Below are 18,176 nucleotides of genomic sequence, written 5' to 3'. Positions count from 1 at the left end.
CTGAAACCATTTTGACTCTCCCAAATTGGCCTAAAATATTTCTTTGTAAGGAGGAAGGAAATGGGAAAGACTCTCCATTGTCTTTTGCTTACCTGTCTTAAGGGCGTATGTGTGTATAAATAGGGTGAGCCTGTGACCTGGATTCAGGAATGAAAGCATTTATCGCAACAAAGGAATGGTCAGGCTGTGAGGTAGAGCAATGATTGACCATTGTCAGGTTTCCTGGAAGACAGGATTTCTGTGATAGACCGCCCCCCTGTGATGTATTTCTGCTACAGACCACCTCCTTCTGTGATGTATGTATGATGTTTTGGGGGTTGGTCTTGAGCTACAAGGTAGGCAATTTCAAAAGTCTATATAAGAGCTTACACACCATTGTTCTGGGTTCCTCTCCTCCCTCCCTGCGTGGGGTGAGTAGGGGATCCTGTTGCAACAGTTTAATAAAAGTTCATGCTTACTAGCTTCTTTGCTTCTCAATATTCTCTGGTTGGCCTCTGTTATTTTCTCCTACCGACAGAGAACCTACTTAAGGACTCTATACAGGCTAATGGATACCCCATAAGGGAAAGGGAGCAGGTTTTTTCCCCCTTATAACACTATTGATACAGTAGCCACTTAGACCTAATCATTCCAACTAAAAGCTATCCTACCAGGAGAGAGGATAGAAAACTGGAAGAAAATTACTGAATAGGCAATCAACTCCATTCATATGACACTTGCCTTCCAACTGATATCATGACTTCATGGGTGACCTCTTTGGGAAAGTGATTCCCACACAGGAAGGAGTATGTCTGCATGAGAAGGGGAAAGTGGAAAGGGAAGAGTAGGCAAACTACATACAACTTGTTTTCTTCTGCTCTGGAGGGTAGGACTAGAACCAATGGCTTCAAGTTACAAAGAAAGGAGATTCCGACTAAACATCAGGAAAAACTTTCTGACAGTAAGAGTTGTTTGACAGTGGAGTGGTCTCCCTCAGGAGGTGGTGGACTCTCCTTCCTTGGAGGTTTCTAAGCAGAGGTGGATGACCATCTGTCATGAATGATTTAGCTGAGATTCCTGCATTGCAGGGGGTCGGACTAGATAACCCTTGAGGTCCCTTTCAACTCTACAATTCTATGATTCAATGATTCTAACTGTGTCCACTGATATTCATCTGTTGTTATCTTGCCTTCCCCCCCCCCATATGGGTCCCCACACTGTTGAAATACAGACTGGAGGTGCCTTGGGACAGGGACCCATGCTTTTGGCTTGCAGCCCCGTGTAAAATGATGGTGCCGTAATCATCATTATCTCTCCACTCCCTGATTCACATTCTATACATTGTTGTCTAAGACACAGACCTAACATCATAGTTGTTTTCATTCTAGTTTTTTACCATTGTGCTTCACAATAAAAGCCAGGGTGACCTGACAAATGCTGTCATTGAGGAAAATGGGCTCAGTAGACCATTGATCTCCCATTCTGTTTTCCTGATTGCTCTTTATCTGATGCCATTCTCTACGATCGGCTCCTTCCTGGCTAAGGGTCATGGAACATTATGTGCCAAACGCAGGCTGGCTTGACACAAGTTGCCCACTCAGCTTGCCTACCTGGAGAACTAATTAGTTCCTGGGTACTAATTAATGACTGCAAAGTGGATTCTAGATGCAATACAAATAAATCATCAGAATGAATCTCTCATTGAGTGAAACGGGGGTGGGGGGGCAGAATGCATCTCTGGCTTCCTTCTATTTTTTATTTTTCTTTTTTTGTAAATAAGAAGAGATCACAAAATAAAGCAGACAGAAACCCCAGCTCTTCTCCGCTTGCCTGGCTCACCGTCTGGAGACCAAACTGTGCTGCCTCCTCTTGGAGCAGTCTGATTCATGAGAGCTGATCGTCTTTGGTTGCTTCATCGCTGTGACATCGCGAGGCTGCTGTGGTCCCTGCGCACATGGCTTCATTGTCTCGCCGCCTCACAGTGCCATGTAATATGACCGAGGCATGTGATTTCCAAGCACATATAGCATCGGGCTTGACCTTGAAAAGACGTAGAGGCTAAATGCTTCTGAATGCCACTGACTGAAAGGATGAAGAGAGAATGAACAAATCAACAGGAAATTAAGCAGGCATTTAATGCAGGATGCTCTCTTTGGCCTGCATTACATTCCCCAAGGGAGAGGCATTAAAATCGTGTGTGAGGGGAAAAGTCTCCCATTAAGTACTGTACTGTGGCATAATTCTCTCTCTCTCTCACACACACACACACAGAGAGAGAGAGAGAGAGAGAGAGAGAGAGAGACGCAGACACACACAAATAGAGCAGTTAAATAAATAAATGTACAATCCTGCAGATGAGTGGGTGTGAAACTTTTTCCATCCCAATGGCCACATTCACTTCCAGGCAACTTCCCAAGTGCCACATGCCAGAGGCAAAAATGAGACCAAACAAGACATTTATATTTTACCTTTGTACACTAGACTAGTTTCTAGACACACTCACAACCCCCTCTCTACACTCCATCCAAACAAAAGGCAATATCAGGCTTAATGAAAACAGGGCAGCCAGACCAAAATTCCTGGAAAGTGAAGTAGGGTCACTGAGGGGTGTGGCCTGGAGAGAGTTCTAAGGGCCAGACAGAGAGCACTGGAGGGCCACTCTTGGCCCCAGGTCTGAGGTTTCCCACCGCTGCTATGGATGTCTAGTGTAAACATTTCTACTCAGAAGCAAGTTCTGCTAAGTTCAATGGAGCTTCCTCTCAGGTAAGTGAGTACAGGAATGCAGCCTTGCATAGCCAGGTTTCCTTGCATTAAATGATGGAAGTTAGGCCATAATCCTCTCCTAATTGCTGCTTCTATTTTTAATGCAGGGAAACCCAGCCATTTCCATCACATGCATGCTGTTAAATATTCACCACGCTGAACACGCATTTCACCACTCAAACAGGCTCCTTTTCTACCTGGTTTAATCAGCAAAGTGTAAATCTGCTCTAATACTGCTGCATGTGGGTTATGGCTGTGAAATGCTTGACATCTTTTGACAACGAAATCATGACAACTGATTTCTGAAATGGGATTCTAGACAGCTGTAAAAATGGGAAGCCGGATATGGAAGGCTGGATATTTTTACAGAATGTCTTAAACAACAGCTCTAAAGTCATTGGTCTTACACAGGATCTAGGTCATATCCACACTCTTATACAGTGGTACCTCAGGTTACATACGCTTCAGGTTACATACGCTTCAGGTTACAGACTCTGCTAACCCAGAAATAGTGCTTCAGGTTAAGAACTTTGCTTCAGGATGAGAACAGAAATCGTGCTTTGGCGGCGCGGCGGCAGCAGGAGGCCCCATTAGCTAAAGGGGTGCTTCAGGTTAAGAACAGTTTCAGGTTAAGTACGAACCTCCGGAACGAATTAAGTACTTAACCTGAGGTACCACTGTACCACTTAAACAGCCATGGAAATTCCTGGGAACTGTAGTTTGTTGAGGATGCTGGCCCTTAAAAGCTATACTTCCCAGTATCCTTAACAAACTACAGTTCCCAGGAATCTCCACAGCTGTTTAAGTAGCATAAGAGCACTTTAAATGAATGGTGTGGGTGTGACCATAGTCGTTTCAGAGAGAAGCCACACAGCCTGACACCAAAAGACCCTGCACAGTACAATTTCATCTGTCCATTTGGGAAACACAAGACAACCATTTACCAGGTGATACCTTACTACGCTGTGCAATCATACAGCCACTTTAGAAGGTGTCCTTGCATTAAATGATGGAAGTTAGGCCATAATTCTCTCCTAAGAAGACGGCAGTTTCTAGCATCCACTGACACTCTCGTTCATGTTTTAATTACTCAGAGCAGCACTGTAATAGCCTGGTGGAGGACCAGCTCAGCTTTCCCCCTTCTACCACGCAGTCTGAAGTATGCCCTACCCACAATGGTGGATATTCTTCAATATGACAAGCTGATCCTCATAGAAAACAAGATCCCAAATATTTCACATGGATGACAGATTGCAGGTTTGCCACTTCAGTCAACTGAATTTGATTATAAGCCCTCCATTGATATACAGCAGTCCTCAGCACTGTTGGCCTTGTATCCTTGCATGACTTGCATGAAAACCAGTGTGGTATAGTGGTTAGAGTGTTGAACTAAGACCTGGGAGACTAGGGTTCAAATCCTCAGTCTGCCATAAAGGTACTGACGTATAAAGCCCTAAATGGCCTCAGCACAGTATACCTGAAGAAGTGTCTCTACTCCCCACCATTCAGCCCAGACACTGAGGGCCTTCTGGCAGTTTCCTCACTGTGAGAAGTGAGGTTACTGGGAACCAGGCAGAGGGCCTTCTCGGTAGTGGCCCCTGCCCTATGGAACACCCTCTCATCAGATGTCAAGGAAATAAACAACTATCTGACTTTTAGAAGACATCTGAAGGCAGCCCTGTTTAGGGAAGTTTTAATGTTTGATGTTTTAGCGTGTTTTTAATATGCTGTTGGGAGCCGCCCAGAGTAGTATTATTATTTATAAATTATTTATAATACTTTATAGATAATAAATTATCATCATCATTGAGTGGCATTGAACCAGTCACTGCCTCCCAACCTAGCCAACCTCACTAGGCTGTTGTGAGGATAACATGGGGAAGAGGAAGCCTATGTATCACCACCTTAAACTCCTTGGAAGAAAGGTGGGATATAAATAAAATAAAGAAATAATAAATAAAAATCCTCTTGATCTGAGGAACACTAAAAGCATATTTGTGCAAAGGGAAGAAATGCCACACGTTTCTAGGAAGGATTACTATTATTATTTTAGTGAGTTTTTGCAACTTGATATTTATTCAGAAAATTTTAAAAAATGTGACTAGATCATCACAAATGAGGTATGGTTGAATAGCATACTCTCTTTGACCCACTGAAATAGCATCCTACACTGTCTATAAATTGTGATAGCCCTACTAGGCATCTCCTTGTTCATTTCCAGATGTTTAATCAGTTTACCAAGGCCAACTCCTGATTGGTTGGTTTGACCTCATCCAGGCTACTTGTGGCTGCTGGTCCACATTCTCTGTCACTCATGTGGACCATTAAAAATGCCCTAGGCATATTAGCCACCCAGTTAAAAGGATGTTCCATTCTGAACATTCATGGACAAGGCTGTATAGTACAGACAATATTACTGCACTTGTGTGCCTTGGGAAGGTTCATTCTTTCTGTGAAAAGCAACTAGTACAGACTTCAGCCCTGCCAAAAATGATATATGCATCATGAAATCTCAACATGAACTCCCTGAAACCTGGACAATATATGCTGAAACTTTCCAAACAGCTCCAAAACTACAGTATCTCATATTATTTCTATGGATGATTTATAGTTTGGCTGTGAGTAGTAGCTAGAAAATGACGGGGGTTGTGTTTGTGTTTGTAGAGAATTCTTTGGGACAACCAAAGGAATTAAGTGACCCTGCAGCTTTTGCTCTCATTCCATTCCTCCCAAATAACCCTGCTCTGTGTTATTGTGCAAAGAGAGACATGTTATGCAAATTGATGGTGATGATGACTTGAATTGTAATTACCACATTTAGAATGCTGCAAAAACATTATTTTGCTGGGCTGTCCTAGCCCACACATTTGCTTGCAAACCAAGCAACATTACAAAAATTAATAATAAAACAATAAATGGGTGTGGGGTGGGGGTGGGGGTGGGGAAAGCAGACAGAGCCAATCGGGCCACAAACATTTTGCTTCCTGAGATGAAGGTCAAAATGGTGCTCATATTCTATGTACAGGAGCCAACTTCACATCTAGTTTAGGCCTCATCTGCTCTATACCCTTAAACCACCATGATAAACAGTCATGGCTTCTCCTAAAGAATCTTGAGAATTGCAGTTTTGTTAAGGGTGCTAAAGTGGTAACCGCTATTCCCTTCAAAGAGCTATAATTCCTAGAATGGTTTAAGAATCAGTCCCTCTTCCTAGGGAAGAAATCTGGGAATTGTATCTCTTTGAGGTGCCTAGAGGTCTCCCAAAAACTCTCATCATTCTTAGCAAACTACAGTTCCCATGATACTTTGGGGGAAACCATAATGGTTAAGGGAGCACCACAGTGCTTTAAATGTACAGTGCAGGTGTGTCCTGAATCTTATTTGAATCACCTCAAGGCAGCAAGCTAACTTAGGAGGTGCAGGGCATCTGCTGCCTGAGGCAGCTGCCTCACTCAGGCTAGTGGGTAGTTTGGACCAGAGGCAGGGACAATAAACATGGCTCCCCTCTCCATCAACCAAAGAGGCAGGCATACCTTTTGGGTCCCTATGGGGACAAGCCATTTTACAGAGTTGAAATAGCCAATTCAGACCGAAACTAACTGAAATCTTCAAGGGTAGGTAAGGTCTCTGACAGTGAGGAATAGGTTCAGCAACCCGTTCCACTCTTAATCAGTGTAATGAAGCAACTCTTCAGGAATTATGTGTTTCTAAACCTGTTTTGGCTCTCATTGACTCAGTCCACAGCAAACCTTCATTAAGAAGGTTTATACAGATGGGCGAAGCTGCATTTCCCGTTTCTCACGAGGGAAGAAAACAATAACTTGTGATTTATGCCAGTGTTGTGGTGTGTCAGTTCTGTTCTTTCCCAAACTGCATAATTAAAAAACAGTGTTTTCAGTCTTGAAGAATACTTACAATAAACAGTTTTGGTGGATACTAAATGACTCAGCTCCAGAGCTTAATCAACTGCAGAAGATGTGTATTGCTGCATATGCTTGAATGCTGCAAACATTATCTTTTATACGCTCACTTTTAACTGAGAAGAAATAAAATCAAAATAAGAACAAGTTAATGTCCTTCTTGGCTCGGCTAGAAGAAATTAAGGCAAGAGAGGGGAAATTGGTTTTAATGCAGCAGCAACAGTTGCAGGGCTTGCATCTATTATAGATTTTGGAAAGTTGTATTTTCACTATGCACTTGGGTGCCATTTTTAGTCAATATGGTGGATTGAACCTTCCAAAACTGCATTGATTTTGTTAACCAAATACTGCATGATGGTTCCTAAGATCAAGGAGCAGGTTTATATCTTTGTTTGGCTATAATTGGATGCTATTTTGAATTGAGGTGGCAGACTGAACCTTTCAAAACTGCACTAGTTTTAAGCTGGCATCAATGGTTAATATTGGTCCAGCTTTGAAAGGTTCAGTTGACTACCTCAATTCAGAATTTTGAAAACTGCACTGATTTTTTTTCCTTTGAATTCCTGAACAATGCCAAGTATGAGGCTAGTAGTATCAAATAAAACATTCAATCCAACTGCGTGTGGAAAAGAGGCCATATATCTCTTCTCCTTTGGTTGTATCAACCTAAGTAGACTCATTGAGATTGAGGGAAACAATTAATTCCAGATAGGTCTACCTTGAGTGGAACCTAGTTACATAACAGCCCTTCAACCCCCAGTTTCTCTCTGAGATCTTCTGCCCCTACTTCTCCAAATGCTGCAGTCTCACGCAGTCATGTTTCCAGGGAACCTACCACCTGCTGTTCGCTGCTTTCTTTATCCTTAACTCTTGGTTGCTAGGCATGCAAATAAGTCTGAGATGAAAATCAGAATTGGTGTAGCAGTCACAGCTATCACAAAGTCACTGAGGGTTCACTAAAGCAGAAGAAAGCCATTATAATTCCCCTGTGCAGGTTCAATGGGAAACATCAAAATGCAATATAGAAGACAGGCAATAGGACAGTGGTGCAAACATGGACCACATCTGCACTATTATACCACTATACCTCTATTAAAAGCACTATTATACCACTTTACACAGTCATGGCTTCTACCAAAGAATCCTGGGAGCTGTAGTTTGTAAAGAGTGCTGAGAGTGCACAGCAAAGAACCTGCACAAGCAACGCTGACACCAAACCCTACATATATTAAGTAAATTAGAAACATCGTCACCCACACCCACCCCACCTCTTTCCCCCTTTTTTCCCTAATGTCTCAAGAAATGAAACTGATTTGTAAAAATGTTGCATGGGGGGGGGAGGGTAATACGAGAGAGAGACATTGCACACACTTTTGTAAATCAAGAAAATCTTTAATAAAAATACATTTTTTAAAAAAGAGTGCTGAGAGTTGTAAGGAGACCCCTATTCTCCTCATAGAAGTACTATTTGCAAAGGAATCAGTTGTTAAACAACTTTGGGAATTGTAGCGGGGGGGAAGTGGTTTCCTAAGAAATTTCAGAACCCTTAACAAACTGAAGCTCCCATGATTCTTTGGGGGAAGTTATGACTGCTTAAAGTGGCATGATACTGCTTTAAACCCATGGCATGGTTGTACTGTACAAGGTCTTTGATACTAGAGTGGGATGCGGCAGAACAGTCTCAGCCCCCAGAATTCAACTTGTTACATGTAATGCCATCATTTGCCAGCTCCCATTCATAGTGCTAAGTTTCCTGGAATGAATGAAGCGGGATTCATCTCCAGCTACTTCCAAACAAAAATGAAATAGAATCTAGTGTTCTTTGTCATTGAATAGAAATTTATGTTCTGAAAGAAGCTTCTGCTCAAGCATGAATGAATGGAGAAGTATAACAGTTTTATGACCTCATCTACCTGATGCACAAGAAATGATTGAAAATGAATGTGGTGCATTTGGGAAGTTCATTAGCAGCGCTATGGAAAATTTACAACCAGAAAATCAGAGTGCAAATGTAGCTTAATCAAACCCAGGTACTCTGAAAAGTTAAATCTAATGAAATGGTCACAATTGTAAAACGTTTTATTTTTTTACTATGTTGTCATGTAAGCAAGAGAAGAGTTTCAACCTCTCTAAAAACTCTAAACATTTAAGTTCCTGGGGGAAACTCTATTCTCCTGTAACTTATCTGTATGTATGTATATATGCACATTAGCAGTAGTAGTAGCAGCAGCAGCAGCAGCAGTAATTTATACCCTGCCCATCTGGCTGGGTTTCCCCAGCCCAACAGAAAATTAATTTTAAAAGTGATAAAACATAAACATTAAAAGCTTCCCTAAACATTGTAATTGGAAATCCCTGTAAATAGGTTTAAAAAGAGGCAAAGTGCTACCTGCTCCTTTCCTATTTTTGCTCAGGTTAATGGTCTCAAATCAGAGAAAGTTTGTCACTTAGGTTTCATGGTATGATCTGAGGGCACATAAGGCAGCTATTTAGTTGAAGACGAGCAGGTCTGGCTCTGGTCAGTGTCTGGTGGGAGACCACCATGTTGACCACCTTGAGATCCATGATGGAAAAAGCTGTGAGATATGTAATGAATAAATTCATTGATGAGTAACTATGCCGTGACATCAGTCTAGTAAATCCTCTATAAATGAGGATAGGTTTGCATTCCTTTTTAAAATTTCACACCACCATTTCCCTCCTGATAAGCTTTTCACATCCTAATCTACAACTTTACTTTCCAATTCTTTATGTCTCTTCCCCTTGCATGGGATAAAAGATGTAAATCCTTCACTTTGGAGCTTATCTCGCCTTTTTGAAATATTGCACACCCAGAAAAAGTAAAGTAAACACTGGGTAGTAAATTTCGATTGGAATCAGAGAATGAAATGTACGATAATAATACAGGAAACCAATTTCATCAAGATTTCTCCAGGGAAATAGGGAACTAACAATGTCTATAGATCAGTATAGCCAATATAATGGCCTCCAAACAAAACCCTGTTGCCTTGCATCTGTCCTTCTTCTTTCACATTACTTTCCCTCGCTATTCACAAAGTTCATAGCCTTCGCTTGCCATTGATTGCCTTGCCTGCCTCTAACATCCCAACCTTCGTGTGTGCAGTCGGACTCAGTGGCCATTTGTGTACATGTGACTACCAACACATATGCTCAGAGCTCCAACGCAGCCAAGGGCACCCACATTTCGACAAAGGAAATACTTGTTCCTGCATCCTTCACTGAGTTGGACTGTGAAGCCTGACATGATCTGCTCACTGAAAATCCCAAGATCACGGGGGACCACTAGGGGCGCATCAGAAGATGGCTGACAATAACATCTCTCCGACCCACACGAGGTAAATTGGAGGCTGTGATGGGAGTAAATAGTCTCCCTACACCGCCCCCCCAGGATTATGTGGGGGACTGCCCTTGCCTGCTGTGCCCTACACCACCCCTGAATTTGTGGGGATGGGGGCACTAGGCACAATGCCCTCCTGTGGGATTTCGTCACTCCTGGACACTGTCTCTGATCCGCGCCACTAGCTGCAAGAACTTCAAAAGAAATACTTTGGATGAAGCTAATGCACATATTTCAAGGAAGAAGGGGGAGTAAAGACTGCTAACAGAAGAGATCTCTGATAAAACAAGACGAGTCGGAGGAACAAGTATAGATCATGAGAAGATACGCCAAGACTCGGTATGGCAAAGGGACTGATGGGGGAGGGGGGAAAAACCTTCCTTTCTTTCCTTTATGTGATTAAACAAGAATCCCACCCACCCACAAGTCAGAAATGTTGTTTTAAGGACTTAAGCTATGGATTTAAGGCTGTGTGGAGATAAACTTTTGAACCAGAGCATGTTTTAAGAAGAGCGTGGAATGTATAAGGGCTTTGGAATGACGCAGTTAAAAATACCGTCGCCATATTGGGACGTTCTGTCAGAGGACTTAAGTCTGAGAGGAGAAATAGAGAAATAGAGCTGTTTTTATATTGTGGATGAAACTCCTCAGTGGGACTTAAGAACGACAGTTCTGTAATTAATGATGGAAAGAGCGCTGTTATCTATGAAGGCGATGATATATGGAAACCATCTTGATTTGAGGACTGGAAGAACGGAAAAATTCACACAGGATTATTATTGGTGTTTATCTGCTTAAGAAGACTATCAGAAGAGATCATAAAGAAAAAAGAGAAAATATATGAACAAGATGTGATGTGGAAACAGCAAGATAAGTCTGGATAGAATTACGAACTTTGTTTGGACTGATTTGGACATTAACGCAGTAGCAAGAAGATGATCAGAATCCCCCTTTGGTTCTTGAAATATGGGTTCCCTCAACAAAATTTAAAATTCGGCTTGGTAATTCAGAATTTATGTGATGTGATTTGATTTGATTTGATTTGATGTGATTGGCCGGCTAATAAAAATTATTTTAAAAAGAAAAAAGAAAATCCCAAGATCACACCTACCCACACATATACCTCAAGGTTTCTTTTTTGCATTTAGAATACAAAAGACCTGACTATTCCTTGCCCACTCAACCATGTTCTTGGCACTGGGTGGGGAAGAGGGGTGTGGTGGAGCGCACCGCCCCTGGCAGATCCCGTGGGGTGCCATGGCAGCTGGGCCCCCCTCCTATGCTGGGCGCCACCAGGATGTGTGCCCCACCCTGGGACACATGCCACACCCCCGGGATGCATGTCAGCCGCGCCCCCGCCTGCTCTCCGCCCCCCCGGTGCTGGAGCATGAAGCTCCGCCACTGGTTCTTTGATTTCTCTATATCTACTAGAGTTGGATCATTAGACAAATTAATGAGGGTTAGACTAATTCATAGATGATGTGCCCATTAATGGCTACCTCTAGGATCAGAAGTAGTGTATTTCTGATTACCAGAAATCTTCTTCTTCAAATTACATCTGTGTCTACTGAAGTCAATGAAATATACATACATATATTCATAGAAAGACTCAAGAAGGCAGTCATGTTGGTCTGACACAGTCGAAATATATATTAAAAAATTCTCCAGTAGCACCTTAGAGTTCAACTAAGTTTGAGAAAGACTGTGAGCTATCTGGAGCTCTGAAAATTTCTCTGAATTCTTGAATAGTTATCAAATATTTTCTGGATATTTGATAAGCATATTTAACATGGTGACAATTTATTTCAATATTTCATTTCTGATGCCATTTCTTGGTTGACATGCAATGGTATGTTATATCTAATAATTGTCATGTGATAGTATTAGTATTTGATAGTTGCTAATAACTGTTATGCAATGGTGTATGTTACTGGACAACAGCTAACAGTTCAAATGCAAATAGGCTTAATGTAAGCCTGGATTTGATAGATAATTTTCAACTGGACCTAACATTTGACAAGGTTATACTTATGAGGTTTCATCTGTCTGTTAGGCTAGAAGCAAAAACAGTTGAGATGTGCCAACAAATCTAACACACTTGAAATTAGAGTTAAGACTTTTCACATTCAGAATTTAAATTGTGGGGTATTTTAGAACCAGAAATATTAGCAAATATTTGCAGATGTTCCTTTCATCTCTAGAGCTGCTGCTATTAAGCCGGCATACAGAATATTAAACAAATCTGGCCTTTTCCCAGTGAACTTATGAAAAATACATTGCTGGGAGTTGCAGGAGGAGGAGGATAGTAAAGCAGTGCAGTAATTTGAGAATAAATAGCTTTGAAAAGAAACACACCAAAACAATTCTCAAACTGTCTCCCTGCTATGTTTATTCAGCACAGGCGCTGAATAGCTTCTAGACAAGATTTCACAAGGCATTGAAAGAGAAGAAAGGAGCAGGCTCCTTGTGGATTTGGGCAGTGGGTATTCACCAAAAGAATAGTCAACGCAGTTGAAAATGTTGGGTGGGGGCATATTGTAAAGGGAGAGTGCTCTGTGATCCTAATGGTTAAAATCTGTGATCACACCAAGTTCCTGATTTTTGAAAAGTGTTTCCATACAAACCAGAGAAATCAAAGGAAACTTGAAAGGGAAAAATAAAAGCTTAACAGAGACAATAACTAGCAAGCCTTCCCTGGTTGCAAATAGACCCATGCACGTTTCTAGCAAAATTCTTCCTGCATACATGGGACTGATTGGCTGCGGTTGGAAAGGATGTTAATTTTCATCTAGAAGGAGGTATTAACCCAGCAGATTCATCCTTTGCTATACACCAGTGGTTATAAGATGGAGAAGCCTTCTCTTTTCTTCAAAGGCCCTTCTACGCTGCAGGCAGTTCAGTAGGATAAAGAGAGGAAGGCTCTCTGCAGTAGTAACTCCCTTCCAACATCAGTTTGATGCTGACTGTTTTTCTGGGCTAGATTTCTTGGGGATTCTGATTCAAGTCCCAGGACCTTCCTTCTTGGTCTCTCTCTTAGGTGATGGAAAAACTTCTTTGCTCTCATGTGGGTACCATACTCCAAGACTCACCTTTGGAAAATGGAATGTTAGCTTCTGACTACACACCTATATGTCTTGTCAGGCATTTCTACATAAACACTTCTCTAGCCAGGAAGCAAGAAGCATTCCAGCCAGGTAGAAGAACTGGAGAAGAGGTGTGGAGCAAGACCAGTATGGGGTGTGACTTGGGACCCAGATAAAGAGGCTCCTGGACCTGAGGTTCCCTACCCCTGCTTTCAATGACAAACAGATATTTTGGTGTTATGTGAGAATTTAAGGCACCCCAAATTCCTAGGAAGCAGGTAGAAAGGCAATTAGAGTTGGTGACTTGCCTTTTTTTTTAAAAAATAAATAAATTACTTTTGCACAGTGAAATTGCAAAATGAAAGGCAATGTCGGTTGATGGTTTTTGTAGTTTTTGTGATTTTAACTCTTAAGGGGTGAAAGTCTGACGGTCTAGGTCATACTGATGAAGAAACTGTGTTTGACCCCACGCGGGGGGGGGGGACGACTAACAAACCTGTCATTCCAAGATGCTATGCAGTTTGAAATCAGAATCGTTGAATGATAGAAATTGGCTTTGCATTAAAGTCAAGGGTGAATGTGTGACCCTCAATGTGAAGAAGATGCAGGCACCCTGCGAGATGCTTGGATGGTCTTCCATTTTTCAATATACTTCAGGAGCCTCTCACAGCTTTTTGCAGTAGAGAAATGTAAGCAAATGAATTGTGACAGGGTTCTGGAAGTCAAAAATATGTAATAAATAATGCACACACTTTTCAAATGACTGCCTTATTAACTCTTTCCTTTTCTGTTTGTTCCCGTTAAAGGGCTCAAACAATGTCCCTTTTGCCGATTTCTCTATTAAATACTGAGTCTGTTCAACATGTGCGTGTTAAACAGTTGAGCTGTTCCTAGGTACTGATATGGAGAGAAAGAGAGTCCATGATTATTAGGATATTGTCTGCCATAGGTGAAGATCACCTGTTTGTCTCTTTGCATGCTGGACACCACAGAGATCATAGTTACCATGTCAATGGAGTAGTGTTGGCCAAATTTGGGTCTCTAGCTGTTTTTGGACTACAACTCCCATCATCCCTAGCTAACAGGACCGGTGCTCAGGGATGATGGGAACTGTAGTCCCAAAACAGCTGGAGACCCAAGTTTGGTCAACACTGCAATAGAGAGACCAACAGATCTCACTCACCCTCCTGAGAACCGTGTGTGTGTGCATGTTCCACCTACCTACCACCTGCTGTATATTTTGTGTGAACTGGGGTTAGTCCACATACTTGGACATCATACTGATAAAGAACCAGGGCAGTGCTAAGGGGGAAAAGCAGAATGGCAAAAGCCATGACGATATGGAACAATGGAGGTAATCCATGTTTGTTTTGATTCAGAAACTGCAATTTGTGAAAGTCAAATAAAGTAGAGTAGCATGCACAGGAAATAATCTGTAGCCTTTAAAAAGAAAAAAATCCCACACCCCCATGCACCCAAGTTCATGAAATATTTTCATAATGTTTGTGCGTGGCAGCATTAGTGCCTAGGCACAGTTCGGCTGTTTAGCACACAACTATCTTATGAAACATTTTACGACGTATATCAGCATATTTTGATCTATTTCCTCCCTTCTCCCCCCCTCCCATACACTTGTTTTGGTACGGTATTGTAATGGTGACACAGACCATCTCCCTGCAGGAGGCATCTAGCAACTGCTGTATAGAGTGGTGAATGTAGCTTGTAATTTGCATTTTAGCCTTAACGAGTTGCTGTAGTGCTGAACATGTACAGCAGATTGACTATGATGTGGACTGCAAGGCTATGCTTACTGAATATGTATATGATTATTAAGGCTGCGTTCCGACAGCAACACTCCAACAGCTTACAGCAGAGCGTGCCTTAACACTGCCTGAGATTTTCAGTTCTTCCCAAATGTAACTTGCACATCAGTATAAGCACTCTCCTCCTTTTTGACAGGGTGCCCTTGTAAATGGTAATTTCCCGGGTGGAGGATGGGAAAGGCACTCACAGCTCATCTTGGGCAGAATGCCCTATGGGAAGCGATTTTCATGGAATATCAATGTATCCCTATAGCTACAGACACAGGGCTAGCTCCGGACGTGTAAGCTGGGAGTAACACCGCTGAGATCAATGCTTTTCATGTTGGCGGAAGGATGATCAGAATCAGGAGGGACTCGAGCCGACAGATGTAAATAGAAAGTGTTTGCACTAAGCAACAAGGTGACAGAGACAGGGAAGGCACTGTTGTATAACCAGTGTCACCATCTTTTCCCAGAATGCACACTATGTTTTAAGGCCAGGATAAATAACTGAAGCAACACAAATCAAATAAAGCACAAGCGTTCCTTAGAAGGCGCATAGCCATAACAATATCTTGTGAATCTGTTGCATCATCTATCTGCAGCGCATGAACAGATGACAGCTTGCTTCCATCTCAGTTCTGAAAGTGTAGGGTGCATCACCAGAAATGGGAGATAACTTTTCTTTCATGGCACTCTCTCCCACACCACCACAGGCCAACACCACACATCGCTCTGTGAATATTACGTCACCTCTCAGTTGCCCTCCATCTGGGTAAGCAAAAGATCAGTGTGGGAACCTATGGATGCTCTGCAGAGAAGCATCTGATTTCTGACATATTTATCTGGCTAGAGATATGGAAGTTCACGTAAGTGAATTCAAATTAAACTCATACTGATGTAATCAAATAGAAGATTTCTATGAGTTCGTATAGGGAGATACACATATCCAATTTTCTACTGGAGTTACATCAGTGCTGTTCTTGATATCTCTCAGCACATATACCACATTTCATGAAGCTGTTTCAGATCAACTTTACATGCTGTAGAACCACAAGGAGTGCACACTGAGCACCCATTTACATGTTTCCTAAAGGGCAACACTGCTGCTTCCATTCAGTGCTTGCTCTCAGGCTAGTCCAAATAATGCTTCCATCTTCTGCCTATGTTTCAGGTGGAGAATCAAGTGATTATATAACACACTAGCCCACCCTATCAGAGAGTATGCGACAATTTTCCATAGTATGTAACATGTGATCCATTTATGTGGAAGAAGGTTGTGAATGTTACATTGATGGGATCAACCATGGAGGAAGTGATAATGACTATTAAATAAAAGACCTCTTGCTGATATGTAGACAGAAACTAAAAGGGTTCTTTGTTTTCCACTACTGAGCTAAAGATCAGGATGAGATCTTGAACCAGATTCAAAAGCTGGCTGAATCTTATATTAATTTAAATACCTTCTTTCATGTATCCATATTGTCTATGCAAGCTAAATATGTGAAGTGACTATAAAGGATACTAAGCGGGTACACATAATGAGTGTGTGTTTAATGTGCACCTGCTAATAATATAATGTTTGAAGTGGCTTTTAATGGTTTTAAACTGCACTGTTCCTGTTTTACTTTGCTTGAAGCTTGACGTCCTTGTTTGCTTGTTAAGCCGCCTTATATATTAAAAGTCTGGCTGGAAATAAAAGCGAAAGATATGTAGAAGAAAAGGGGATGACAATTTGCTTTTGCAAGATAGAGGCTTGTACCCAGTGTAGTGCTAAGTCAACATCCTAGCAGTGCAAGTATTTCTGCTTGTGCAACAGGGCTTGTCCCTCACCCCAAAGAGAAAATGAGGATCCTTTGATGGGTTGGGGGCTGACTGCTCCTCTCATTGGACTCCACATCTTCCTTGCTGCCACCACAGCCATGCTCTTAGCTGAGCTGCTCATCAGCCAGATGCCCGTACTATAGCTAGCGCAGTGGAGGCTAGTGCCCATTGGGACTGGTAAGACAGTAGGTGGAGCCAGAGCCAAGGGCAGGTGGAGGCAGGGCCAGAAATAGGCAGAGCCAACTAATTCTGGTTTTGTCCCCACCCTCCTTCCTGCCTCCTGAGTAAGGAGGCAGGCATGTGGAGGATGGTTGAGCAGAGACTGTGCTTGGTGGGGCAGGGCCCCATTTGCTTATGGAGCAATCTCTACAAAGCTGGAAGAGGGCATAGTATAGCAATGTAAACAAGAAAAGGCAGCTAAGGGTGCAGGAAAAGAAGACAGAAAATGAGTGGCTGCTTAGGGAAAAGGAAGGAGAAAGGGAAACCAATTTTCTGGATTGAAACTGAAAAAGAAAGGAAGGGAAACTTTTCACTGCATTACTCTGGCAGGCCAGATGCTTCCAACGAACAGGAAGAAAAGTAAGAGAGGTGGAACTGAACACAAGACAGGGAAGGAAAAAGGTGTGGACATAGCACTCAACCTACGAAATGTCACTGCACAGATCAAAATCACACCTCTCAGAAATTATAGTGCTAAAAGCCATCCTCGCCTCTGGAGATTGCTTTTCTTTTCTTTTCTCTTCTTTTTTTTTAAAAAAATGCTGGATTTTCTATTGTCTTGAAGGGAAAAAACATGGGTGAGATCTAAAAGAGCAATGACGATTGTGTCATGAAGATGCTCCATGGTGGAGAATGCATGTTCCAAATGTGGTTATTCCAAACTGAACATCTAGGCTGCATTCAGACAACAGTTTATTCCATTTTATCAATATTTCCTTAACTGAGATTTCCCATGTTTTATGTGATCTTCTGCATAATGTAAGAGCCACTTCTGGAAAACCAGTGGAAATTTAGCACACTCATTTCTGTTTTATTTGCTTCCAGAAAAAAATCTGCTTGCATTCCAGAAAATCACATGAGTTTTGGGTCAAAATTTTCCAACAGGGAATTTGGGGTGATATTCTGGCCTAACAGTTCTTCCCACCATTTAAAACATAGTATGTCATGGCAGTATATCCATCAAAAAGCCAGATACCCATGATGCAACAGTGTAGTGTAAAAGGAGTAATAGTACCTGGGCCAGAAGTGCTTGCATTATAATTGGGAAAACTAATGCAATAATCCCCACCTCTGAAAGCATCCTTAGTGTGGAAGCTCCCCTCTTGAAAGGTAAGGTAAGGCTTGTATCTAGGTAAAGGTGAAGTACCCCTGGACAGTTAAGTCCAGTCAAAGGCGACTATGGGGTTGCAGCACTCGTCTTGCTTTTCAGGCTGTGGGAGCCAGTGTT

The 18,176-nt window shown here is 42.0% G+C and overlaps 1 long non-coding RNA gene across 1 annotated transcript in view; it reads right to left on the bottom strand.

The window, feature by feature from the left end:
• Nucleotides 1–1,798: 1,798 nt before the first annotated feature.
• LOC309526014 overlaps nucleotides 1,799–18,176 on the bottom strand; it is a 135,047-nt gene continuing 118,669 nt past the window's right edge. Inside the window, exon 3 of the long non-coding RNA XR_014216617.1 lies at nucleotides 1,799–2,061. This is a non-coding gene — a long non-coding RNA (uncharacterized lncRNA). The remainder of the gene's footprint in view (nucleotides 2,062–18,176) is intronic.

The sequence above is a fragment of the Podarcis vaucheri genome (genome assembly GCF_965113315.1).
Source record: "Podarcis vaucheri genome assembly, chromosome: 2".
NCBI classification, from domain to species: domain Eukaryota; kingdom Metazoa; phylum Chordata; class Lepidosauria; order Squamata; family Lacertidae; genus Podarcis; species Podarcis vaucheri.
The sequence above is the reverse complement of the archived record's forward strand: the minus strand, read 5'-3'. Positions and strand labels throughout refer to the sequence as shown.